The sequence below is a fragment of the Chiloscyllium plagiosum genome, unplaced genomic scaffold, assembly GCF_037043375.1.
Source record: "Chiloscyllium plagiosum isolate Xiang-an unplaced genomic scaffold, Cpla_swu_hap1 HiC_scaffold_33, whole genome shotgun sequence".
NCBI lineage: Eukaryota > Metazoa > Chordata > Chondrichthyes > Orectolobiformes > Hemiscylliidae > Chiloscyllium > Chiloscyllium plagiosum.
In genome coordinates this window covers 55,450,256-55,464,826 of record NW_028270171.1, presented here as the reverse complement: position 1 = coordinate 55,464,826, position 14,571 = coordinate 55,450,256, and the positions used below count along the sequence as shown (strand labels likewise).

General features: G+C 42.4%; 1 non-coding gene across 1 annotated transcript; it reads right to left on the bottom strand.

The window, feature by feature from the left end:
* Positions 1–287: 287 nt before the first annotated feature.
* On the bottom strand, positions 288–369 carry trnas-gcu (transfer RNA serine (anticodon GCU)). Its single transcript has one exon. It is a non-coding gene; the product is annotated as a tRNA-Ser (tRNA).
* Between the last annotated feature and the right edge of the window lie 14,202 nt (positions 370–14,571).

Genomic DNA, 14,571 nt, shown 5'->3' with positions numbered 1-14,571 from the left:
AGAATCCCACTACATAAACATGCCCCTCACATCTCTTGTTATTTGGTTTTCCTGGATCTCTTTCATATGATAAAAGGTCACAGCAGCTTGACTTGAAAAAGAAAGTCGCGTTCCTTTTCAATATCCCAATGCAATATACATTTCAATGCAGTTTAGGCAACAGGACCAAATTATTCTTTGAGATTTTATAATAGCGTCGATGCATACAAACTGACATTGCAGTTCCAATTTCAGTAAGACAGCTGAGATCATCCAAAAACAGCAACATTGAAAACCACTGATAACACCGACGAGAGTGGGACTCGAACCCACGCCTGCAGAGCACAATAGATTAGCAGTCCATCGCCTTAACCTCTCGGCCAGCTCGCCACATATGCCTAAGTGCCTATAACATTATGAGTAAGTGAATTGCATAAATTATGCAGAGCAGCAGATATTTCTCCCTTGTTTTGGTGAAATGATAAATAGCATAGTACGGTTCCTAGACTATGGTCTGACCTCTGGGTTGTGGGGCAAGCGCATTCCCACTGTGACACTCTGCTCACAGGGATCTGAACAAAAATGAAGAAATGACTATGTAACAAGGTCTGTTGAATTCTGTGAAGATTTGAAGTCAATGGAATGAAGAACCCGAGACAACAGGAGGTGTTCATTCAAGAAATAGTTGGATAGAGCTCTTAAGGATAGTGTAATAAAGGGTTATGTGGATAAGGCAGGAACAGGATACTGATTGAGGATGATCAGCCATGATCATAATGAATGGTGGTGCTGGCTCGAAGGGCAGAATTGCCTACTCCTGCACCTATTGTGTATTGTCTATTAAATTGCCTTTGTGAGGAATTGTTTGCCAGACTGGAGGAGAGTGCATAGTGCTCAATGTCATTATTCGGAACACCTTTCTTCCACTCAGATATGTTTGACACGCACCTGTGTACAGAACAGACAATTTCAAAATCCTAAATAAGGCTAAACTGACAATTGAATTCAACAATGCAAAAACCTTGATCTGCATCATTTTCCTGAGCCGTGCGACACCAAGTCATTGTATGATCACAGCAACACAGTGAGCAAGTGTCAGAAGGAAAATGAGTGCAGTGCCAGAGCGCATGCTAGGAGCAGCAGATGACACACGGGGAAGTGCATTTCCCACAACAGGAACACTTCCCAAACAGCGGACTGCGGTGGAAGAATTCAGAGGGGGTTTACACTTAGGAATTTGATGGCAAATGTCGAAATTGTATATTTCAACAATCTACCCATCTTTGCAATGAGTAGCTCACCACTTTCCTCACTCGGGGTCAGAACCACTGGTGAAGATGATCCTATAATCCCCGTTACTAGCCATGGAATCAGAGAAATTCGGTTTCCCAAACGTTAAGATAAAACCAGGAATGTGGAGGTAAGCATTAATGTGTTGCTCTTGTGCTACAGGTGACCAGTGCACCGTATCTCTGTGCCAGTATAGTGGGCTGTGCTGTGCCGAAGTTTTACGTTTGAGCATCACATGGAGAAGCTTCAATTTGTCGTCGTGTTGAGGGGTACGGATAAAATTTGCTATTGAGCAAAGCCAAGTTTATGGGAAGATACCCGTGTTTGTGGATTGAGAAACGACCTTTTCTGGATAATGACTCCTTGATCAACAAACATAGTGCAAGTATGTAAAACGTGAAGAGACATGTATGGAGAAAGAGCCGAAGGTGATTTTTCAGCAGATGGATAGCGTTTCCCATGTGCACTGCGTTAAATTCCGGGAAAATAGATGTTGAACTGGTTTCATGTTACACAGTTTGTTGCAAACTCACAAAGGTTGTTGCAATAATAAAAAAAAGAAATAACATAGGACTGTTTGAATATTGTATTGAATTGAATTTTGGTCTGAGCATAATTTATCTTCAATGGCGTGGTGCAGAGAAGTACAGAGGGTTAACAACACAAAAGGACAGAGTCTTCTTGGTGGATTTCTTGGGTGGAGTTAAGAATGTATGAAATATACATAACATCATGTGAATGTGGTCAAATCTTTAAAGTAGGTGTTGTGTCTGCTAGTGACGATTCAATTCCTACTCATTAGGATATAACTTCTCTCTGCAGTTATTTTAAGACATCAGCTCCATTTGCAGAGTTTCACCTTGAATAATACGTCACACCTTACCAATCCATGAACATTTTATATTCAATCTTATTCAGTTGTACGTGTTCATGAAATGTCTTTGTTTCCGAACTCAACCAAATTCGAAATTGTTACGCAACCACACTGACTTTCTCTCAATGGTAAATTCCCTCCTTGTATGTTTGCTCGTGTATCTTTTAAAACACTATGAAATCAGCTTCTACGCTTTATTTCTTGAAAGTCATTCACGATTTAAATAACTCTATTGAGTGGAAGAAACTCTCATCCAAACCTTAATTAATCATTCACTAATGGTTTTGAAGCTCTAACTAAAGTTATTGTTCCACTCGAAAGAGCGCATTTCCCTGACTTAGTCATTCAAACCTCGCGTTATATGAAAATCTCATTTGTTTACATAAAAACGTGTGTGTTTCTGCTCCAGTATTCCCAAATCTCGTGAGTAAACTCATTCATTCTTTCTACCATCCCGATTAAACCTTTTGTATCCTTTCTGATATTTTTATGTCTCAGTAAACAACGCCACTTGGCATTCTAATATCTTGCTATCCAGGGAATAGCGTCTGTGCCCTTTCTAACTTCTTTACATGATTTTGGTGGAGAATGAGGATAAGGATTCCACACAATGCTCCCACTGAGGGTGACCTAAAGATTTTACAGTTACACTATGAACTCTGCTTTTTAAATATGACTTCTCTATCTATAAACTCCAATAAGATAAATTTTATCTATCCAGTTCATGAACATCGTCTACATGGAGACGAAAATTATCTATCACTCCCTTTATTCTTCCACGGAATGTTCGGAAGGTTTGTAAGGCCAACATCTCTAATCTTTATAGAGGGAGTGCGAACCACTCAGTTTTATGATTGGATTCATCCAATACTACCCTCTGCTGGCCTCGCCACGCCACTGCATCAGTGTCACAGTTTTTGGCTCTGAGGAGATAGCAAATCCTTTGCTGTGAATCTCTCAAATTACACGTTCGTTTGATTTTTTCAAATAATATCTTTGGAAACACAGAGCAGTTTTGTCTGATACTAAGCGATATTGTCCCTGCGTCATTATCAACACTACTAGGCCTTTTTTGGGAATTTTCAATATTTTTCCACGTAATTTTTAAGCATTGCAAGTCATAGAATCAGAAATCAATTCATGTCATCTCCTGACAAAGTGGTTCACTCGGAGGTGAGCATTTCCATTCTGACGAGCCCAAGTATATTTGCAGCTCTCCATCTACCAGCATTGTGTGTGTGTGGTGGGGCGCGGGGTGTAGCGGGCGGGAAGGTGCGTGTGCTGACGGTGCTGTCAGTTTGGATGGTGCTGTGAGCTGCTGCCTTCTCTCCCACTCAGACGGAATCATCGAAGGTTATCACCCTCTGTCACCATCACTGCAGTAGGGTGTGGTGGCCAGATAAGAGAGAGATTATGCCATTTTAAGCACCACAGAGACTGCCAGACCTGCAACCACACGCAGACACTCACAGAGAGAAATACAGACACACAAATACAGGGGGTGGGGGGAGGTGGATATCGACCACTCCACTACCCGACTTCGCAATTTCTATCCTATTCCGAGCTGTTTCTTCTGGAATAGGAGACGGGGAAGGATTCAGTGAGGGTGGGAGTGGATGACACTACTGTTCGTGCTGGTGAAGGTGGGGGGGGGGTGGGGTGGGGTGGTTGGGTGGGTGAGATGGTGACTTGTACAAAGAGAGTTGTTCAAGAGTGTTGTATCCATGCAGTGCTACGAGTGAAGGAGATACAGTAGTGGGGAAAAGAGAGAAAGGGAAGGTGCTGCATGCAGCAGTGAGAGTGGTGGGGCATAAGTCCTGTTCCGGGGTAGGTGTTATAACAGATATACAGTGACTGTGGGGGAGTAGAGAAAATACGGTGATCTTATCCTGACAGAGTGGGGAAGGACATTGATTGTTGTCCTGTATTGCTGGATATTTTTTCAGACCGCAGATACTGCTCTGAGTTCAGACCATGATTGGTGGGTCTGGTGGTGTGGCCCCCATTTTGGGGAGAGAATTTCCGTCTCTGTACTAGCCAATCCACCAGAATCTGCGGGCCCCAGTCGACAAACTGTGGTATAATTTCCACTTATCTGCCATGTTCAGGATAAACTATGGAGGGCAGCTCCAACTTGAGAAAGCACAACCATGTGCCCATTGACCTTTTAAAGATGGCTTCAATGCCAGGGGTCGTGGAGTATCGGGGGCATCAGGGCGATGGTGAGAACCTCCAGCCATGATGAATGGGAGAATCGGGTTGGCATTGAATAGGAGGGACTCCATGGGGTGGGGTGGGTAGTTAATGAGGTGAGTTTGATAGGATAGCATCATTTAGCTCAGCCTCATGCAGACAAGCCATCTGTCCTACTCAATGAAAATGTCAAAGTTGGTTGGGATATATATTCGCAGACAAATGGGTCAGTTGTGAAGTGAGAAGCCTTCAAAAATGTGATGTCAGGAGTAAAGAGACAGTATGTCCCTCTTAGGTTGAAGGGTAAGGCTGTTACGTGTAAGGAATGCTGGAGGATTGGAGAAATTGAGGTTCTGGTCACGGATAAGAGGGAAGAATATGTGAGGTATAGACAGCAGGAATTGAGGGATTTTTCTTAATGCATTCACGGGATGAGGGCGTTCCTGGCTAGGCAAACATCCATTACCCATCCCTAATTGCCTAGAGAGCAGTTAACAGTCAACCACATTGCTGTGGGTCTGGAGTCACATGTAGGCCACACCAGTTAAGCATGGCAGTTTGCTTCCTTAAAGGGTATCAGTGAACCAGATGGATTTTTTCGACAATTGGAATGGTCAGCATTTGCCTCTTAATTCCTGATTTAAAGTGAATCAATAGAAGAGACTGAAGGAAACAATAGTATACTTGAGAGGGAAATTGCGAGCGTAAAGCAGGGGACATGTGATAGCTTTGGCTTCTTCAAATACGTCAAGGACAAAACAGTAACTGTGGAAAGAATAGGACATCCTTCAACATCAGCAAGGCGGCCCATATGCAGAACCACAGGAAATGGGGGATATACTGAACGAATATTTTGTACCAGTATTTACTGTGGAGGAGGATGTGGAAGCTAAATAATTTAGGAAATAAGTAATGACATCTTGGAAAGTGTCTGCATCACAGAGGAGCTGCTGGAGGTCTCAAAATATGCAAAGGAAGGAAAATGTCCTGACTTTTATTAGATGTACGCTAGATCTCTGTGAGAAGCAAGGAAAGTGATTGCTAGGCCTCGTGCTATCATCAATAGCCACTGGTAATGTGCCGGAAGACTGGAGGTTGGCTAACGTGGTGCCATAACTTAAGCAATTTAAGAAAGGTAATAAGGAAAAGCAGTGAGTATGACGTTAGTGGTGGGTAAGTTGTTGGAGGGAATTATGAGGCATAGTATTTTCACGCACTTTGAAAGGTAACGACGGATTAGGGATAGTCAACATGGCTTTGTGGAAGCAATGTTGTGTCTCAATGACTTGACTGAGATTTTTTTGAAGAAATGACTAAAAAGATTAATTGAGGTAGAGAGGTGCACATTGGCGATATGGACATCAGTAAGGTGTTGAACAACATTGTGCATGGTCATCTGTTTAGCAAGGTTGGTTCATATGAAATACATGGAAAACTAGCCATTTGGATACAAAATTGACTCAAAGGTCCAGACAGAGAGTGGTGGAAGAGGTTGCAATATCCTGACAAAGGTTTGCAATGCTCCCCATGCTGTGCAGATAGTCCGGTTTATGGAGTAATCCACTAGCACGGCCTGCACAGCTCTCCATCTTGGCCGTTACCTTACCCCAATTTAAGGTGTCTGGGCTGGTTCTGTGAAGCAGATTTAGAATTTGAGGCAATTGACCAATTCAGTTGATCTAGAGATGTATTTATTCAATGTTTGCATTCTTGTGATTGGGCCCATCGTTGTCTCACTTATCCAGTTAATACAGTCCCTCCATCTCCTTATCCATATTTTCACCAAGTTATCAGTTAATTAATTATTTGGTTTTTTTTGCGTCTTTCCCTGGCATTGGATTTTGACTCCCTCGTGTATCGAGTGATGGCATGGTGAAGCTCAGAAACATTGAAATAGTGTGTGTCAGGCTGTTGTTCACTTCTCCATGTGTCCCATGTGATACTCCATGGACAAGGGTGTTCCAGGAGCTTTGATTCACGTGTTTGAATCTTGGTATGCGCCTTCCCATGGAATGCCTCTATTTGTCCCTCTCAGTTGATCATGCGGTCAGTAATGCAAGGAAGGTCCTTGAGTATAATTGTAAAGGACAAGGCATCTAACCTGTAGCTGAGGGGACTCTGACTGCCTCCTCTTAGTGGAGGTACTGGGGATTGTTTGCTAGAAGTTGTGCTGTAAGCTGCTTCAGACATTCCAGGAGACCGGAGGATTTGGTGTCCCAGCTCGGGACGTAGCACGGGACTGTAGTAACAGCATCTGGGTCTGTAACATGAACAACAAATGGAGCAGAGGCTGCAGAGAGGAGAAGCTCTGAAAATCATGGAGTGAGTGTGTGTGGGGAAAGGGATCAGCCATATCTGCTTGTGTCTTAGCCGGACAAGCACACCCTCTCACTCTCCCTGTTACATACATTGATGCACATTCTCCCTTTCTACCCCTCACACACACTCACACTCACCCTCTCTCACATTTCACACACGTACTGCACTCTGTCACACACACATGCACACACAACCACTCTCTCTCCCTCCCGCACTCACACCCACACTCCACCTCACTGTCTCTGACATACAGACAATGTCTCTGTCTCCCCTTCACACATACACACCCCTCTCTCACACATATGCACACGCACACACACGAATGCATATATAAATCTGTGGGTTGAATTTACATTTTCCCATTTGTATTTGCAGATACATTTTATTTTGTTCCAAAACATACAATTTGTAGACATTCAGTCAATGTGTTATTTTATAAATCGTACTTTGTAAATAAAACCAGTCTAACTACAGGTCAAGACACAGACAGAGTCCAAACAAGGCGTCAAGCTTAGAATACATTGTCTGATCGCACGTGTTACTTCATTTACATCGATAATACATGAAGGTATCTCCAGGCAGTGACTTGAAATAAATTTGGCAATTTTCATATTAACCAATCAAACTCGCACCTCCATTCTAACTGATTAAGTATTTAAGAGCCATCTTAGGTGTGTGTACAATTCATGTGCATGAGTTGTACAACCCTTTGATCTTTTCCTTATATCTTCTGTGTTTAAGGTCTTCCTGTCGCTTACACCTGATGAAGGAGCAGCACAATGAAACCTTGTGTTTAAAATAAACCCATTGGACTCTAATGGGTTTCATTTCATTTTTGACATTGTCCAACGCAGTCCAAATCAAACGGCTCCATATCATGACTTTTACTGGTTAGCTAATCCTCTCCCCTAGCAAGTAAATTGTTCCTAATCCCAAATGTTTTTGTCTTGCATAATAATCTTTTGTGACACGTTACGCACTGATGTCTGGAAGTCCAGATATAATACATCTATAGAAACCCCATTATCTACCTTGCTTGTTACGTTTTTTTTTAAAAGAAAGTTAGTCAAATGATTCAATCATGATTTATCCTTCATATAACTATGTTGATTGTGCTGGATTGTGGCTTGACTTTGGAAATCTCCTGTTATTAATTCTGTCATAACGCATCCTAACAATTTGTCTTCAATCCGAATAATTTTCTCACCACTTATCATTCCCGAGTGAAGCTGGTTATTCGAAGTTCTACCCTTTCTATAACCATTGTGTTCCGTTTCACAATTCCTGTGTAACAGGCACAAGGCTGGAAAAGATCTGTTCCAATTGCTGTATAAGAGGCATGTGTGGCTGATTGGACTCAATCTGTTCCTTCTTTACACACTCGCTGGGCGAAATGTCCTCCTGGTGTTCATACATTATAGTCTCATGGACTTGCATGTCCTGCTTCTGTTCCTGACCAAGCCGTTCATGATCTCAATGTTCTCCTCCTGTCGTTCAATCACAGTTTTGGGGACTTCTGGAATCTTCCTGCTCAAATGCCACTTTTCAAGGTCTGAAATATGCAGGCAAATGATGTTGCCCACACTGGATAGCTCAGTGGTTAGAACTCCTGTCTCACTACACCAGCGATCCTAGTTCAATTTCAGTCTCCAGTTTCCTCCCACAGTCCCAAGATATGCAGGTTAGGTGGATTGGCCAAGCTAAATTACCCATAATATCCGGGGATGTGGAAGCTAGGCGCATCAGTCATGGAAAATGCCAGGTTATAAATATTGGGTGGGGTGGGTGGTGGGGATTGGATGGGATGATCTTCGGAGTATCAGTGTGTTGTCGATGGGTCAAGTGGTCTGTTTCCACTCTGGAGAGATTCGATGATTAACACCTTTATTGCAGAATTCAGTTGAGGGAACAATCTTTGAGTTATGTACAATATCTTTTCCTCAGTGAGGAGATTACATCTGTACACACGACTCCAGATTTGATCTCACGAAGATCCTGTACAGCAGCAGTAGCACTTTACCAGCCTGCTATAAGGTTCCCACCCAGGTTAGAGCAGTCTCAACTCTCTGGGGAATACACAGCATTGCTGAAAGTTCATTGCCCTTCTCTACTACACCAGTATAACAGGAAATCTGGAGAAAATCTTACAATGCCGCTTGAGAAGAACGGGTAAGAGGTGGTGAGATAAGATCCGTGTTGAGATATGCCTCTCCAAACATCTCGCCTGAATCTACCATTAACCTCGCCAGAGCCCACGTCACTCAGATTTCACAGAATCTGTTGAGGTGATCTTAGAAACAGCAAGGAGAAGCAAACATTCATGTGAGTTACGTATCAAATTGAAAGCTGCAATGCAAATGTTGGCTATGTTATAAAACAAGAAATTAGACATACAAGTTTGTGGGTACTGCAGTAATAATGGACAGTTTCAATTTACATCTAACCACTCTTTACCCAAGTGAATGTTAATGTTGAGTGTGTATGAGCCGGGTTGCTTTAGTAGTATGTCGAGCACCGGGCTGTTGATCAGGAAATTTTGGAATTGGTGTTGTGTGATCAGAAGAGCAAATCGAATACTTTGCTCTTGAGGATCTTTGGTGAATAGTGATCTTAAAATATTGAATTTTACATGACGTCTGAATGCAAGCAGTTCTTTTTCTTATATTATGGATATATACCTAAGTCGTGCAAGCCATTAAGATACAAGAGTAAAGTTGGCTTTAGTGAATTTGGAAAGTACGTTAAAATGACTTAATGAAAGACAGGCAATATCTGTTATTTACAGAAGCACTGTAAGGTCTGTAATATACATATATCCCTCCAAGGCATAATTCACAAAAGGCAAACTCAACGATGGTGAACAAAAGAAGTTAAAAATTACATGAGATCGAAGAAAGTGCCTTAGAAAGGGGTCATATATTGTGCATTCATTGAACCTTTGGACGCAACCAAAGAGGACAGATAAACTGATAAGTAAAGTATAAAGAGAACAGCAATACAAACTAACCAGAAACAAAAGGACTGTCGAAAAACCTCTATGAACATTTAAAAGGAAAATAAAAACAAGGTCAAATGTGGAACAGTGAATGTGTGGACAGGATAATTTATTGCTAGAACAGAAAAATGATAGGGAAACTAAACAGTTATTTTATATCTGTCTTCACGGAGGAGGGTCCAGAATATCTCCCAGAAATACCAAGTGACCATGGGACTTGTGTAACTAAAGACTAAAATCAGTGACGAGATAGCATTTGAAAACATAACTGTATTGATAAGTCTGAAGGACCAAATGTACTTCATACCAGAATTTCAGAGAAAACAGAAATAGAGATAATAATTGCATTGGGAATCATTCTATTTTTCCATATTCAATTTGGAACGTTATAAATGCATTGTAAGGATTTACAAAGTGAAGAAGAGGGGGAATGGTGAACTACAGACCAGTTAACTTATTGTTCACAATGGGGAATCTGTCGGAATTTATTATAAAGAATGTGATATTGGACACTTGGAAAGTTATAGCATAGTCTAGAGAATGATGCTAGATTTCTGAAAGGGAAGGCAACATTTACCAAATTTTTGCTTGAAGATGTCTCTTGTCGACATAAACAATGGACAATCAGTAGAAGTGGTCTAGTTGGATATCAGGAGGATTGTTAAAGAATTCATATAGTAAGTTATCCGTAAAACAATAAAGAAAATTGTATTGGGAGGAACATACGCAAATGGGGGAAGGTAAAAGTTAAGTTTCCCTTTGTTTGAAGGGAATCAGAATATAGACGATGAAAGGCTCTGTGCTCTCTCTCCATGGATGATATCTGATTCACTATGATCTCCATGTCTTGGTTTCAGTACAGATTCCAGCTTCTGAACTAATTTGCACCGACAAGGAGTAAAAATGTTCTGCACCAGTGACACATAATGTTGGTTAGTCTGTACCTGGAGTATTGAGTACAGCTTTGATTTCCTGATCCAAGTAAATCATACTGATCTCATATACTGAGTGGACGTTTTCCAGATTACTCCCTCGGATGGCAATATTGTCCAATGAGGGAACTCCGCCTGTATGCTGTGGAGTTTCAGAGAATGAGAGGTGATCGAAATGAAACTTTCAAAATATCACTCAGAGGGGAGTGACGAACATAGGGGCATTGAAAAGTGTGAGCAAGATTAGCGAGGATTTCAAAATATTCCACAAGAACATCAAGCAGAACAGAATAACCAGGGAACAATCAGGGCCCATTAGAAAGCAAGAGGGCAATCTGTGTGCGAAGCTGGAAAACATTGATGGATTGTGACATGAGAGCTTCCCATCTGTTTAACTTGGGAGAATCAGGAGGCAGATACATAGTTCAAGAAGATAGACTGGGAAGTTCTTAAACAGATTGATATAAGATGCGAGCAGGGATTGATGGTTTTGGCTGGTATAAAATTGGACAAGTCCCCAGGTCTGGATGAGTTGTTTCACAGGCTGCTGTTGGAGGCAAGGGAGGAAAGGCACTGACTCAAATGTTTATGTAGGACCCTGTCACATGGGAGGTGCTTCGAGGACTAGAGCCTTTACAGGAGTGCGGGTGGAGGTAGACCAGGGAACTGTAGATCAGTGAGTATCAGATCATTGTCAAGGAAACCACTGGGGAAAATAGAGATTGAGAAAATTGATCTTCATTTAGAGAGGCATTGTTTGATCAGGATCACCAGCATGAAGATATCAGAGGGAAGTCGTACCGAACGAATTTTATTGATTTTTTTTTTGAAGAGGTGATTTATATGGTTTTTCAGCAAGACCTTTGTCAAAGCCCCGCATGGGAAACTAATGAACAACTTACAATGTTGTTCATTGTACTCTCAGGAGACAGAGAGTAGAAAATTGTTTGTGTGACTGGAGACCAGTCTCCCCTGGCGTACCACATGGTTCAGTGCTGTGTCCCTTATTATTTGTGTTGGTCAGAAATGATTTAGATGTGAATGTGGAGGAGGGGATGGGGAGAGTGTGTTAAGTAAGTTTGCGTTTAGCACAAATATTGTCCAGGTGGTTGTCAGTGAGGAGAAAGGTTTTATGTTACAGGAAGATACAGACGGAATGATCAGATGTGCAGAGCAATTGCAGATGGAATGTAAACCTGATAAATATGAGGTGATGCACCTTGGAAGAAGAAATCAGACAGGGGAGGACTCAATGAATGACAGCACACTAGGAAGCTCCGAGGGTGTCTCTCGACACATTCCTAAATGTCACTAGGCAGAGTAATCGGTAAGTTTAGAAGTCACATGCGCCTGTCGGCATAGCCTTTATTCATCGAGACATAGATTGTAAGAGTTATGCAAAATTTTAATTCAGCCACAGATGGAATACTGTGTGGAGTTCTGGGAGTCACATTATGGAAGAATGCGATTGCAGTGGAGAGGTTGCAGAGGAGATTCACCAGGATGTTCCCTGGGATGGAGCAGATTTGCTACGGAGAGAGGCTTGATAGGATCGGGTTGTTTACCTTGGAACAGAGAAGGCTGAGGGGGACGTGATTCAGAAGGATGGGATTCCAAGAAGCATGGACAGGGTGGATAGACAGCAACTGTTCCATTTTGTAAAAAGGGACAACAACAAGGGAGCACACTTTTAAAGTGAAGGGTTTGAGGTTTAGAGAAGATATGAGGATTGTTTTTTACCCAGAGGGTGTTGGGTCAGTATTAAACTTCCTGAGAGGATAGTTGTGATGAGTAACCTCAAAAACCGTTAAAATGTACTTGAAGTATCATAACATTTATGGCTACAGATCTCATGGAAAAGAGGGACTAATGTAGTTCGTATTGCTTTTCTGACAGTCCAGATTATATGCTTCTGTGATTGTTTGATTATGGACGGTGAAAGCAGTTAAGAAGATAAGTGGTGCGTTGACCATCATTTCAGGGGGACTTGAGTACAGGACTAAGGGCGTCTTACTGCAGCTGCACAGAGCCTTGGTGAGGCCCCATCTCAAACATTGTGCAGTATTATGTGCAGTTTTAATGTCCTTACCTGATAAAGGACAAACTGACATTGAGGGGGAGTGGTGAAGGATGACAAGTTCAATTTCTGGTATGACAGGCTTGTTGTGGGAGCAGAGTTTGGGGTTACTGGGCCTGTATTCCATGAGCTTTAGGAAAACGAGTGAAATATATAAAACTCTGACAGGAGGAGAAAATATGGAAGCAGGGATGATGATTTCCCAGTCTGGGGCGTCTAAAACAAAGGCACACAGTATTAGGTACAGGCAGGCCACTCTGCATTGAGATGAGAATAGATGTCTGCACTCAGAGACTGCTGAACCTGGGGAATTCTCTCCCAGATCAGGCTGTGGAAAACAAGGCACTGAATATAAATAATGATTTTTAGACAGGGAAGGGATGGGAAGAGAGCAGGAGAATGGTGTGGTGATAGAGGACTAGCGATCATTGCAGGTTGTTCTCTGATAGCTCGGCAGCTGTGTTCTTGTGTAACACCGAAATATAGAAAGTGGTGCAATATAAATAATGGGGGCTATGAGGAAAAGCGTGTATGGGGCGAACGCCCAATAATGTCAGGAAAAATCAAAACAAAAATGATAGTCAACGTAACACAAACAACAGCACAGTCTACGTAAATTTTTAAACCATATATTGTAATTTAATAGTGCTGTAAATATACCACTTTCACACTACAGTTACCGGCTACAGCACTGTACCTTTCAACAAGGGCTTCACCTGAAAGCACGCGAGCTGACTGACCACATGACGCTGCTGCGGGTTTACAGTTAGAGTAGATTCCCGATAGTATGTAAACAGGCCCTTCGGCCCAACAAGTCCACATCACCCTCCGAAGAGTAACCCGCACAGACTCATTCTTCGACCCTATATTCACTCGTGACTAACACACCTAGCACTATGGCCAATTTAGCATGACCAATTCACCTGACCAGCACATCTTTGTGGGAGGAAACTGGAGCACCCGGAGGAAACCCACGCAGACACAGGGAGAAGGTGCAAACTGCACACAGACAGTCACCCAATGCGGAAATTGAACCCGGGTCCCTGGTGATAACCACTGAGCCTCTCTGCCATCCCAAGGTTTCTCCCCAAGATTCTTCCCCTGGTTTGAAATAAAGTTTCTTCTCAATGTCGACTACAATTCCCAGTTCTGGATGGAGGTTTGCTCGCTGGAAGGTTCATACATGGAGAACTTCAACCTGTGCCACAAATCTTCTCAAAACTCGATAACAATTTCCAGTTTCAGTCGCAGTTTCAAGGCTTGCAGAGCGGATTACATTCCTGGTTTAGCTGAACACATTGAGGGTGCATTTGGCAGACAGAGGGTCCTGAGGCTGGGTTTTGCTGTTCAGCTGGGGCCGGGAATGGAATCACGTCCCAGTGAACAGGAGCTCGCTTTATAAAGAAAGGTGCACAATTCATAATCGTGTTGCAGCCAAATCGTTTTTAATAAACCCACATTATTGGAGAACTACCTGTATATTGAATGGAGGAGCAAAATTGATGGACGGGAGTAATTCTTATTTTATATGTCCCGATGTTTAAACATACGAAGGGTTATGAACACTGTGTGGGGAAAACTATTGAGAAAATTTTCACCATGAACTAGAATGGAGAAAGCTCAATGTGTCTAAAGACCTCCTCCTTTCCTGATGTTTCTGTGCAGTCTGTGGGGCAGCTCTATAACTGTTGTCACAAGCTCTCAGATGTTAGGAAGGAGATCTCTGCAGGATGACAGGACTGTGTTTCCAATTCCCTTTTCCAATGCCGAGGCTGGTGCTGGGTGTTCTGTCCGGTTTTATCCTTTAAGACCCGGAGGGGTTTGATACAATTGAGTGTCTTGCTTGGCCGATTCAGAGACCATTGAAGAGTTTCTCACATGTCTGTGTGTCTGCAGTCACTTTTAGGCCAGA